Source organism: Chiloscyllium punctatum, chromosome 45, assembly GCF_047496795.1.
Source record: "Chiloscyllium punctatum isolate Juve2018m chromosome 45, sChiPun1.3, whole genome shotgun sequence".
In the NCBI taxonomy this organism is placed as follows: domain Eukaryota; kingdom Metazoa; phylum Chordata; class Chondrichthyes; order Orectolobiformes; family Hemiscylliidae; genus Chiloscyllium; species Chiloscyllium punctatum.
The window spans coordinates 20268682-20282580 of NC_092783.1; positions in this window are offsets into that span (position 1 = coordinate 20268682).

Consider the following 13899-nt stretch of genomic DNA (forward strand, 5'->3'; position numbering starts at 1 on the left):
TCTGTTTGCAAGAAGTGTATTCATATTTTGCTTTTTTTAAAAAAGGGGCGTTTAATGTTTCACAAGAAAACTTCTACAGTTCTTGAAAGCCTGGTCTGACTGCATTTAGTGTATTGCATACAATTCTGGGGGAACCCTGACTTACAAAAAGTAGATTGATCTTGGATAGAGAGCAATGTACTTTTACCAGAATGGCCCTTGGACTCCACGGGTTAGGTTGCAACACCAAGTTATATAAATGAGGGTTGTACTCCCTGAAACTTAGATGGTTAAAAGTGATATGATCAAAGTTTACATTAATGGAGTTAATATGGAGAAACCATTTCACTTGGGAGGGTCAATATCTAAAGTTAGAGCTCGACCACATGGAATGAAATGAGGAAACCAAACTTCTCTCTAAACATGGTTGAAGTTTGAAACAACCACTGATTTCATTTCAGTTGTCACCTTTCAAACTAAGATTGCTAGAGGATATCTAAAAGTATGGAATGAAGGTAGGTGGATGGAGGTAGGATGCAGATCAGTCATGATATTGTTAAAGGGTGGCAGAACAGGTGTTGGAGGGAGAGTTAGATAATCTACTTTAATACTATATTTCTACTCTTGGGCTTGCTAACAGTCAGGCTCAACCAAATAAATTTCTTCCAAGATGCAAACACTGGCTAAATAGTCCTAGGCAGCAGAACAGTTGATTCCTGTTTGGAGTCTGTACATTCAATGAATGACCACCTTCACCATTGGATGATGGAGCTATGTCTGCATTTGCAAATGAGTGGGATGCACATTGAAACACTCCCATCTCCTGACTGATGTCTGGAATGTCGACACTAAACAAATACCAGTAAAATCAGCATATATGCCAACTAAGGACATAGGTCACCTAACTGGAAAGAAGGAGCTAAGTAGATGTTTTCTGTATTTCTTTAATGATTTGTTTGTAGGCTGTGGGTATCAAAAGGCTAGCCCTGCATTTATTGTCCATCCATCCATAACTTCCCTGGAGAAAATGGTGGTAAGCTACCTTCTCAAACTACTGCAGTCCTGTAGGGACACTCACAATGCTATTGCAGAGGGATTTCAAGGATTTAAACCTAGCAACACTGAGGCAACAGCATATAGCTCAAGTCAGGATGGTGTGTGGCTTGAAGGGGAACTTTCAGGTGGTGTTCCCATATATCTGCTGCTCTTAGTAAAGGTTGCAGGTTTGGAAGGAGCCGTGGTGTATTACTGCAGAGCATCTTGTAGATGATACAAACCACTGCCACAATGCATCATGGTGAAGGTAGTGGATGTGGTTCCCATCAGCTAGCTGCTTTGTATTCGATGGTGTCAAGCGTCTTGAGTGTTGTTGGAAATGCACTCATCCAGGTAACTATTCCATCATACACCGGACTTGAACCATGTAGATGGCAGGCAGTCACTTGGAAGGTGGAAGACGACGGAATTCCTAGCTGCTGACCTGATCTTGTAGCCACAATATTTACATGTCTAGTTTAGTTTCTGGTCAGTGGTACCCCTAGGATTTTGATTATAGGGGATTCAGCGATGGTAATGCCATTGAACATCAAGGTGCAACGGTTAGATTTCCTCTTGTTGAAGATGACAATTGCCTGGCAATTGTGTGTCACTTGTAACAAAGGTTACTTGGCACATATCAGTCCAAGCCTAGACGTTGTTCAGGTCTTGGCTGCATGGACTGCTTCAGTACCTGAGGAGTCAAAAATGATGCTGAATATTGTGCAATCAACAGTGAACATCTCAATTTCTGTCCTTTATGATGGAAAGAAGGTCATTGGTGAATGAAGCAGCTGAAGATGGTTGGGCCTTGGACACTAACCTGAGAAAGCCCTGCAGAGATTTCCTGGGACTGATTGATCATCATCTGACTATGGAGATTAGCAGGTGTTTTTTTTTTAACTCTGAAAAGCTTGAGAGTCCTTGGAATTCCGTTCCCCTAAAGACAGTGGGTGCAGAATCTTTAAATATTTTAAAGACACAGTTAGATGGGGACTGAAAAATTATTGGAAATATGCAGGAATGTAGAGTTGCAATTAAAATCAGGTCAGCCATCATATTGAATGGCAGAACAGGCTCAAAAGCCTGAGTCGCCTATTCTTGTATGTTCATATGGCCACCTCAATTTTTTTTTGTTCTGGGTATGATTCCACACAGCAGGCAGATTTCCCCCTGACAACCATTGAGTCCAGTTCTGCTAGGTCATCGTAATGCCATAGGAGAAACTGAGGACTGCAGACGCTGGAGATCAGAGTCGAGAGTATGATGCTGGAAAAGCACAGCTGGTGAGGCAGCATCCAAGGAGCAGAAGAATCAAAGTTTCAGGTATAAGCCCTTCATCAGGATCCTGATTCTCCTGCTCCTTGGATGCTGCCTGACCTGCTGTGCTTTCCCAGTGCCACATGTTTTGAGACTTAATGCCATACTCAGTCAAATGCTGCTTTGATGCCAAGGGCACTCGGTCTTACTCTGGAGTTTAGCTGTTTTGCCCATGTTTAGAACAAGACTGTATTGAGGTCATGAACCGAGAGGCCTTGGCAGAACAGTGAACTGCTATAAATATCCTCCAATATTTATTTGAAAAGGTGTAAACTGCACATTTGTACTGACAAAATGAGTCGACAAAAGTGAGGACTGCAGCTGCTGGAGATCAGAGTCTAGATTAAAGGAATCTTGATGAAGTGCTTTTGCCCGAAATGTCTATTTTCCTGTTCCTCAGATGCTGCTTGACACAATAAGTCCTCTATTAATCGCGCGAGTAAGGTTCACTGATATTTGACTTGTTGAATATGTTGACAAGGAAACCAATTGCACATCAGTTGTGACAAGTGCAGCACTACCAGTGATTTGAAAAGGCACCTTTCCCCTCATTAATATACCCATTGACTGTTTTCAGTTGTTACAGTATTAAATATACAAGCATGTAGTTCCCATATTGGAGTATGGTACTCCAGAGACCTGGATTAATGTTCCAGAGATAAGATTCAATCCCCATCACACCAGCTGGGGAATTTGAATTTTGCATCCGAAATAAAAAGTTGGTAATGGTCAGGAACCTGCTGGACTTTTATAAACGTTTCACTGGTTCAGTAATGTCTTTACCCTTTCTGGCCTATTGTGACTCCATCATCATAACCAATGAGGTTAATACTCCCCTCCAGCCAGCTCCTCAGATTGACCAAACAGCGACACTTGCAATGGTTGAAGAAGGTGGCCTAGCAATTCTTTCCACAGTGTATTTAGAATGGGCGATGAATAGCCAGCAACATCCATGAATTTAAAAACAATGGAGCAAGCAATTTCCTTGGAAAGTCAGTCAGTAAATCGAGTTAACTAGAGTTTAACTTAGAGTTAAAACAATTAGCAGAAGGGCTGGAGCAGAAACGAGCACATTATTTTCACTTAAGTTCAAGATTGGACTGTCTGAAAACGGATTGTATCTGAACTTTTGTGTGGTAATTAGGTTTGTACATGAAGACTAATTTTGCAGGCTTATGGAGAAAAGTAGGTACCTGGAAAATATTTACTTTTCAAGACCTGGTGAGGGTTGAATGATCTCCAGTACTGAAAAGTTCTCTGACACTTGTCTCAAACAAGTGAGTAATATATTGACCAGTACATTCACCTCCCCTTCCCATTGAATATACAACAAAACTGCAAGAAATGCTGCAATTTGCAGAATGAGAGGGACTTCTGCCACAAATGTAACCTGAAACACTCCAGATTCTCTATGCTGCTTTATTTTCTGTATGGCTCTCACTATTCTCTCCATTTTATTCCTCCTGTTTTGCTCTTCCTTTCATTGTTATCTGTAATTTATTCATAACGCTGTCTGCTCTCTCTTTCACTCTCTGTTCTGTATTGCTGGTGCTGTTGGGAGGGCTTTAAGCTAACTTGTAGGAGTGTGGGAACCAAGAGAGAGTAGGAGAGGAGACTACCAGGGTACACAAAACACTTGGGGATGCAGAATAGAGAATATCAAGTTAATAGGGGAGTCAATGTAAGGGGGAAATGAAGGAAAGCCAAAGCAGGTTAAGATGCATTATTGTAAACGTACAGCATGTAGTAAATAAGGGACTTACTGACACAGATTGCTGTGTGGAAATATGATGTTGTGCTCAAGGGAGGCCAGAACTGTGTATTAAATATTTCCTGAGTTTAAGCTGTTCAGGAAAGACTGGAAGTGAGGAGGGGTGGCAGGATTGGTTAAGAAGGGCATTCCAGTGCTGGGGAGAACAGATGTCTCAAAACGGTTCAAGGACAGAGCTGAAAAATGTGTTGCTGGAAAAGCGCAGCAGGTCAGGCAGCATCAAAGGAGCAGGAGAATCGACCTGCTGCGCTTTTCCAGCAACACATTTTTCAGCTCTGATCTCCAGCATCTGCAGTCCTTACTTTCTCCTAATTGGTTCAAGGACCGAGTCAATTTGGATAGAGCTAAGGAGTAAAAGGGGTACAATTCCATTGCTCAGTGTAACCTGTCGACCGCCAGTGAAAAGGATGTAGAGCAACACATCTGCAAAGAAATTACGGAGAAATGTCAACATTGTAGCGTCGTCGTACTGAGGGTCTTCAATTGCTCAAATATACACCAGGAAACTCTTAACAGTGAGGGGCACGTGTTCCAAGTGGTATGTGGCCAGTCTGACAGGAAAGAATCATTGTAGGACCAGATCATTGGCAATGAAGTGGACCAAAGAAAGATGTGTCAGTGGGGGAAGATTTAGGACAGTGACTAATGAGATTCAGGATGGTGTTGGAGAATGACATGCAAGAATCCAGTTAAGAAAAATCAATCGGCAGAGACCTGACTTTGGGGCTAGAACAGGACTGAGCAGGATTGATTGAAATAAGAAGCTGTTGGGGGGAAAAAAAACGTAACTGTACAATGGGCCACATTCAAAGGGCCGATGGTCCAGATACAGTTGAGGTATATTTCCTCTAGTGGAAAAGACCAGACAAATCCAGAGTTCCGTGCAAGACAAAAGAGAGAGAAATTAGCATTAGAAAGAAAACTGTTGTTTATTTCAGGTTTAAGGCAGAAAGTACAATTCTAAAGGAGAGCTGAGGGATCTGGCTGAGTATGTGCACAGAAGGTAGAAACAGCAGTCAATACAACATGGTTTCATTAATAGCAGCATAGAGCAAAGAGGTGATGTTAAATTTGTACAAGACCCTTGTTAGACCTCAGCTGGAATATTGTGTACAGTTGTGGATATCACATTATAGGGGAAGATGTAATTGTATTGGAGAGAGTTGAATTTACCAGAATAGTTCCAGGAATGAGAAACTCCAGTTATGAGGATGGATTGAAGATATTGAGACTGAGAGGAGATTTGATAGAAATTTTCAAAATTTATAGCAGGGCTGGAGAGGATGGATAGGGTTAAGCCTTTCCTATTTGTAAAAGGGAAAAGAATGAGTGGACATAGATTTAAAGTCACGTGCAAACTGTGCAAGGGTGATGCCAGGGAAACCTTTTCGCAGAGTGAACAGTGAGGGTATGGAACACACTGCCTGGAAATGTAATAGAGGCAGGTACAATTGAGGCATTCGAGAGAGCATCGGATGATTATTTGAAAAGAAAAGGTGTAGGGATGAAAACAGGATATTGCCACTAGGTAATGCTGTTTGTTTGAAGAGCCTGTGTAGACACGATGGGCTGAATGATCTCCCTCTGCATCATATAAAACTTTTGTGATTCTGTATGTGTATCACAGGTCACCATATTTATCTCTCTCTCACTCTGTCCCCTGTATGTTCTGTGTTCCTCCAAAAAGGACAATGCATCCAGGAAGCACCAAACACATTGAAAGGCTTTGCTAGGGTTGTGTAAGGGTGAAGTCCAGGCACTGAAAGAGATGCACAAATCTCCAAACAAGCCGTTTATCCTATTCTTAAAGCACAGTCTGATGGCAGATGTGACAGATCAGCCACCTCCAAACAGATTGAACTGCAATGAAAATGAATCACCCTTGACCCCAAGAACTGCCTAAAAAGAAACGTTCCTCCTTTGTTTTCTCTTTGATTATTCTGTTCTGTGTTCTCCCTGTTTTCATTCCTGTTGCTACTTTCTGTCTGTTTCCATATTGTTTCTGCCTGCTCTCCTCATTAGTTTCTCCATTCTCTCTTCTCTGTGCTCTCTTCTCGAGGTTGGTGATTATTCTCTTTACCTCTGTTTTGAAAGTTCTCACATTATGCATTAATTTTAAAGATTTCAGTGTGTTCCTTTAGTTTCCCTTTAACTTTCTACAGCTGTCACTGATTCCCATTTTGGTGTTATGGTCATCCCTGCGACTTTATGTTGATATCAGTATTGGATACACTATTTCATTTCTCAATCAGTTGTCTCCTGTACCACCATTTGGGCTCTGCAGGAAAATCAGTAGCGAGACCCAGATATAATGAGAAAAGTCCAAGGCATGTTTTATGTGCAGACTTTAAAGTTTATCAGATCATAGAAGTCTGGTACAAGTTGGTAGAAATATTAACCAGCCTATCTCTGGAGGCAGGTCCAATTTGCTGCCCCGTGAGTCATGGAATCATCATAGCATAGATAAAGGCCATTTGGCCCATCTAGTCTATGTCAGAGAAGCAAAAACAGATTTTTTTGCCATCTTCGCAAAACTTGCTATCTCAAATTTTAAAAATGAATTATTAGATTTGTTTTAAACATTTGTAGTCATAAATGTCTTGTATACATTTATACCCCGATTCACAACTCATTGTATTTTAATGTTACATATATTTTCCTCTCATGTATTTCACTAATTGTCGTCTTTTTGTTTCATTCATTTGATCGAGTCTCTATATAACATATCTGTTTGTACCTTGCTCTTATACATCAGTTTCTTTCTAACTTACATATCTCCCTATTTTACGCTTCTCCCTATGCATTTTATACATCTGCTTTTCTGCAACATTTGCACACATTTTTATGTACCAGCATCATTAAAAACAATTCAGCTGGCAACTTATCTCACTACTGTTTGAGGGAACTTGCTGTCAATAAAGTGACTATTACATTCACTGGTCTAAGATGAGCCATCTGAGTTCAAAATGAGTAACTTATTGATTGTGGTACAATGTGGAGACATGAAAGGTGCATGAAGAAAACACGTTGTTTCTTTGTGCTTATTGGTTTTGTCTGATTCCACCAATCTGTGTTGCACCTGTTAATGTTAACTGGATAACTGTTCTACTCTGTACATCATCCTCACTTGAAGTCTATTTGTTATCAAACTATTAGTCCATCCATCAGTCTATTTTTTAATCAATCTCTATCCAGCTATTTTGTGCTGACTATTTCTCTCCTTGTCCGTCTCTTTCTCTCTCTCTCTCTCTCTTTAGTTGCCTTACTGCGATATCTTTCTTTTCATCCTGTATTGTGCAGCAGACACTGATTTTGGGTTCTTCCTATAGCTCAGTATGACTCAGACAGAAGCCCTGCCCTCTGGCTGTAAAAGTGTTTGAAGTGAGATCAGGTATGTGATTGTTGTCTGTCAGGAGGCCCAACTGACAACAGGATATTAATGAGAACCACAGCAAGTCTTCTATCAATGTGCACAACTTCCATACGTATACGCACACACACCTTTACAACCTGTAAGGCAGAATGTACTGACAACAGCAGGGTCTGGCTACACTGCAACACGTCCTCACTTTGCCTTTCCACAGCTGGGATTATAGAGTTACATGAATTCACCAAAAGTACCACAGGATGTTGGATCTTTGAGACTGAGAAAAATAGGAATATCCATGAGGTAAGTCAGGCACACTTGTCTTAATCTGGGAATGAGAAGTGCTAAATTAACCTGACTGGCATTTATATCATTTGAAAAAAATTTAAAATGTTGAATTATGTTGATCTTTGTCTCAGATCAGTGATTTGAAGAATAAACAGGAGCTGGAAATGCTCATCTGTGTCCTTTATGATGAGGACAAAATTGTTCCCTTTCCCTCTCTCTGGAAATTTTGTTTTGAGAGTGTGGTTCTGGACAAGGGGCTAGAGATACAAGCTGAGATAGAATAAATAACTACAGGTTCAAGGTTGATGAGATTGTCACAGTCCTGGAGGTCTGAACACAGTCAATTCAAAAAGGGCTGAATCCAGTCTTTATTATATTCAAAGAGAACAGTGTATATAATTCACTCCTACACGGCATATCAGATTTCACCGGAATCAGTGTTGGTTACTATTAAGGAATGTCTGATATTCAATCAAAGTCTTGAATAATTGATCCCTCTTACATGATCAATTAGTCATCGACTGTCTTTTTAATAATTGTTCACTTCTTCAGTCAGTCACTTGACTCATTGTTTTCTATAAACAGTCAATCTCTAACTCCTTATTCCTTGTAAATCCACTTTTAGTCCTTTGTTCTATGGATCTGGTCATTCTTCAATCCATTTTTCTATACAATCAGTTGGGCTCGAATGCTGTGTATACTTCATCTCTAACATCTCATTCTACAAGTTTAATTTGTCTGTCGACCATTAAGTTAATTGTTTGGTCAGTTCATAGACCTCTAATCTATTTATTTGGTCTGTCTGTTGATCCTTATTCTATATTTTGGTTTGGGCTGTAGCCTTTTGTTCTATGGGTTTGGTTTGTCTGTAGACCCTCATTCTGTATGTTTTGGTTTGTCTGTACACCTTTATTCTATATGTTTAGTCAGTCTGTAGACCCTAAAGTCCTGATGAAGGGTTTATGCCCGAAACGTTGATTCTCCTGCCTCTCGGATGCTGCCTGACCTTCTGTGCTTTTCCAGCACAACACTTTTTGACCTTAATCTATACATTTGATCAGACTGTAAAGCCTTATTCTATATATTTGGTTTGTCTGAAGACCTTTACTCTATTGGTTTGGTCAGTCTGTAGACCTTGATTCAACCTGTAACCCCTTAATCTACATGTTTGGACAGGCTATAGAGCCCTATTTTATGTAATTGGTTTGTCTGTAGCCCTTATTCTATATGATTGGTCAGTCTCTAGACATTTATTTTACATGTTTGGTCAGTCTGTATATGTTTGTTTTATATGTTTGGTCTGTCTGTAGACCCTTATTCAACAGGTTTGGTAAACAAAACTGAGATTAACGCACCAACAGTTCTGCAAGTTTATCAAATGATTGAGCCACAGAGACTAGGAAAACGGGTGGGTCTATCTGTGAGTCTGTGGTTTATAGTTTGCCTGGGGCTCGGATAGAGCTGCTGTCCTGGCCTTTGTTAAATAACATTGGCCAGCTCCACGTTTCAGAGCCATACTGAGGGAATGGAGTGCTGGAGGATATGGTTTACTGTGGCTGAGAAGAACAAGAGATTTCCCCTGTTACCTTGCTCAATCTTTATATCTCAGCCAACACACAAAATAGTCAGTTGTTAATTTCCACATGGGAGCTTGCTGTGCTCACATTGGCTGCCATTTTCCCTGCATCACAAGAGGGACCATACCTCACAAGTGCTGCACTGGATAGAAAGCTGTTTGAATGCCCTGAAAGACTGTATGGAAATTCCACATGTATATTTACTTTTCTGGCTGTAGATTACCATATCATGGATGTGAATGTGTGGGTGGAAGATGTGCATTGGCTGAATTAATCTGGGCTCTGGGGTGGGAGGGAATGAGAAACCCCTACTGGATTAATGTCTTCAGATGAGACATGAGGAGAAAGTGATCAAAACCTATTTAATTCTTGAAAGGAAAATGGCAATAGATTCGGACAAGCAGATGTTACAGTTTAACAAATTTTCGAATCCACTTTTCCCAGTCTGCTGAGGAAGTATTTGTAATTCCAGCAGCCAGACATACTCTCCCAGCAAGCCAGTTGGAAACACTGGGGACAACTTGTTCAGTTTGGCTTCCAACCTCTCTCAGAAGGCAACCTCTCTCAAATCCAGCCAGAGTAATTTTCAAGTTGCCTGACCTGGAGCATTTATTCTTGTAGCTATATCTTTGACATGAGATAAAGAAAGTGCTCCAACAGCCATCTTTCAAACTGGAAACATTCGCCAGATGGTGAGAAGTGAGTGAGAAACAGTGTGTCAGTGGAGCTCTCCCTGAGGGGTCTGCACACTTCGGAGGATATGGCATGCTGTATTTGGGAGCGGGTGGGGGGGGGGGGGGGGGGTGTGGTTAATGGGCTCACTAACTGGGAATATGGATTTATTAATGAAAGTAGTGATGCATTATAAGACTTCAAATCTCCAGTTGTTCATATCTGAAAGGAGAGCTGGTGTCTTCACTCACTGAAACAGATTGAAACATTCTGATACTTCACGCTGTAAGCCGCCTACAAGAAATACCTTTGATTAAATGTTAAAAATCACACAACATGAGGTTATTGTCCAACAGATTTATTTGGAAGCACTGGCTTTCAGAGCATTGCCTCTTCAGGTGGTTGTGGAGTATTAGATTGTTAAGATAGAATTTATAGCAAAAGTTTACAGTAGGATGCAACTGAACTGATATATTGAAAAAGACTTGGATTGTTTGTAAAATTGCTCTTCTTTTAGAATGACCATGTTGGTTTCAGTTCTTATGTAAATCCCAGAACTTTTTTAAAGTTACATTCTCAAGAGAACTTTAACAATAGATGCCATGTCAGCTCGGATAATGTATTGAAGGTAGAAGGTTAAAGTCTGTCTCTGTCCCAATGTTCAGACTGATTCTATTTCTAGAAAAGGGACTTACAGAATCTTACATGGATTCATGCAGTTTTTGAGCAAAGTAAAATGTAATTCTGTAAGTACCAATTTACTCCACAAACCTATATGTGTGTGTGTGTGTTGGGGGGTGGGGGAGGTGTGAGTGTCTATGAGAAAGTATGTATGTATGTGAGTGTAAAGGGGTATAAGTCTGTGAGACGGTGCATGCGTGGGTGTGGGAGTGTATGTGTGAGCGTATGAGAGAGGGGCTGCGTGAGTGTATGGGTCTATAAGAGTGTCTATGTGTGTGTGTAGTGAAGTGGGGTCACCTGTAGTGTGACATGAACCCAAGGTCCCAATTGAGGCCAGCCCCATGGGTTCTGAACTTGGCTCTCAGCTTCTGCTCAGCCACTTTGATTTGTTGTCTGTCCCAAAGTCTGCCTTAGAGGATGGTCACCCGAAGGTCCGAGGTTGAATGTTCCAGACCATTAAAGTGTTCTCCAACTGGGAGGGAACCCTCCTGTCTGTTGTGCGGTGCCCATTGATTAGATTAGATTAGATTACTTACAGTGTGGAAACAGGCCCTTCGCCCCAACAAGTCCACACAGACCCGCTGAAGCTCAACCCACCCATACCCCTACATTTACCCCTTACCTAACACTATGGGCAATTTAGCTTTGGACTGTGGGAGGAAACCAGAGCACCCGGAGGAAACCCACGCAGACATGAGGAGAACGTCCACACAGTCAGTCGCCTGAGGCGGGAATTGAACCCGGGTCTCTGGCGCTGAGGCAGCAGTGCTAACCACTGTGCCACCGTGCCACCCACTGTGTCATCCGTTGCCGTAGCCGCTGCTCGGTTTCCCCAATGTACCATGCCTCAGGGCATCCTTGCCTGCAATGTATAAGATAGACAACGTTGGCTGAGTCACATGAGTACCTGCCATGTACATGGTGGGAGGTCTCCCTACGCGTAATGGTGGTATCCGTGTTCATGCTGTGATACGTCTTGCAGCACTTACCCTGATATGGTTGTATGGAGTTGTCCTGAAAGTAAGGCAGTTTGCTGTGAACAATGATCTGTTTGAGGTTTAGTGGTTATTAAAAGGCGAGCAGTGGAGGTGTGGGGAAGGTCTTGGCGAGGTGCTCATCCTCTTTGATAATGTGTTGCAGGTCATGAAGAACATGGCATAGTTTTCCAGCTCCTGGGAAGTACTGAACAACGAAGGGTACCCTGTCGGTTGCAGCACATGTCTTGTCTCCTGAGGAGGTCATTATGGTTTCTAGCTGTGGCATGATGGAACTGGCGGTCAATGAGTTGAGCATCGGACCCCGTTCTCATGAGGGCATCCCCAAGTACTTCCAAGTGCCCGTCACATTCCTCCTCATCCAAATCGATCCTAAGTATGCGTAAGGCTTGTCCATCAGGGATGGCTGTTTTAATATGTTTCAGGTGGAAGCTGGAGAAGTGTAGCATTGTGAGGTTATCCATGGGTTTGTGGTCGAGTGTGGGGCTGAGGTGCCCATCCTTGATGGAGATACATGTGTCCAAGAATGAGATAGATACTAAAGAGTAGTCCCTGGTGAGTTTGATGGTGGGATGAAACCAGTTGATATCACTGTGTAGTTGTTTCAGTAACTCCTCGCCCTGGGTCCAGAGGAAGAAAATGTCAACAATGTACCTGGTGTATAGTGTTGGTTGGAGGTCCTCCATAGAGAAGAAGTCTTGTTCAAACCTGCGCATGCAAATATTGACATATTAAGGTGCAAGTCTGGTCCCCATGGCTGTTCCATGTGTCTGGATGAAGAACTGGTTGTCAAAGGTGAATAAGTTATGATCGAGGATGAAGCGGGTGAGCTGTAGGACAATACAGTTGTTGGTGTTGAGTACTGAGGCTGTTGTGCAATGCCGTCATTGCGGGGGATGCTGGAGTAGGGTGCTGAAACATCCATTATGACGAGGAATGTTCCTGGTTTGACTAGTCTGTAGGCGCTGAGTTTCTGTAGAAACTGGGGGTCCCCTGTGCAATGGGTTTCAAGATGCCTTCAACATAGTCAGAGAGGTTCTCATATGGAGTCCCATTGCCTGGTATGATTGGATGTCCTGATGTGTTGGCTTTGTGTATCTTCGGAAGGCAGTAGAAGTCCTCTACGCAAGAAATACATGGGATGAGAGTGTGTAGGTTACTCTGAAGGACTGGATCAAAGTCCTGCTCAGTATTTTCAGTTCACGGGTGTTTTCTTTGGTCATATCAGCTGGTAGTTGCCTCTAGTGTTCCTGGTTGTTCAGTTGTCAGTACACTTCCTTGCAGTAATCTGTTCTGAGAGAACATGAGGTCTGCACATGCTGTAGATCAGAGTTGAGAGTGTGGTGCTGGAAAAGCACAGCAGGTCAGGCAGTATCCGAGGAACAGGAGAATCGAATTTTCGGGCATAAGTAATTTGTAATCTTCCAGTAATCTGTTCTCTTTTGAATGACAATGGCTCCTCCTTTATCTGCTGGTGTAATGACAATGTTGCAATTGGTTTTGAGAGCATGGATGGTGTTGCGTTCTGATGGTGACATTTTCCTCTACCTTATGGGTGCAGCTGATCAATCTGGCATTTATATATTTCCTGATGGTTTGAGCATACATGTCAACCACAGCGCAAGCCCTCCGCATACACCGGATCTGTTCAGATGAGGAGGAACATGACGGGCACTTTGAAGTATTCAAGTACTCATGAGAACGGGGTACGATGCTCAACTCATCAACTGCGAGTTCCATCGTGCCACAATGAGAAACCATAATGACCTCCTCAGGAGACAGGCAAGAGCTGCAATAGACAGGGTACCCTTCATTGTCTAGAACTTTCTGGGAGCCAAATAACTACACCTTGTTCTTCGCAGCCTGCAACACATTATCAATGACCTTCTCAACGCCTCCACTTTTCGCCTTTAACCAACTGCCAAACCTCATACAGATCATTATTCACAGCAAACTGCCCGGATTTCAGGACAACTCCATACAACTCTGTCATGGAAGACACTGCAAGACTTGTCAGAGTCTCTCTCACTCTCTCACTCTCTCTCTCTCTCTCTCTCTCACACACACGGACAAACACACGCGCGCGCACGCGTGCACACACTCCTACAGACCCATACACCGATGTAGACTGTCTCTCATACACAAGCTCTCTTTCATACACTCACACATACACAACTCCCACACTCTCTCTCACACACACACACACACACACAC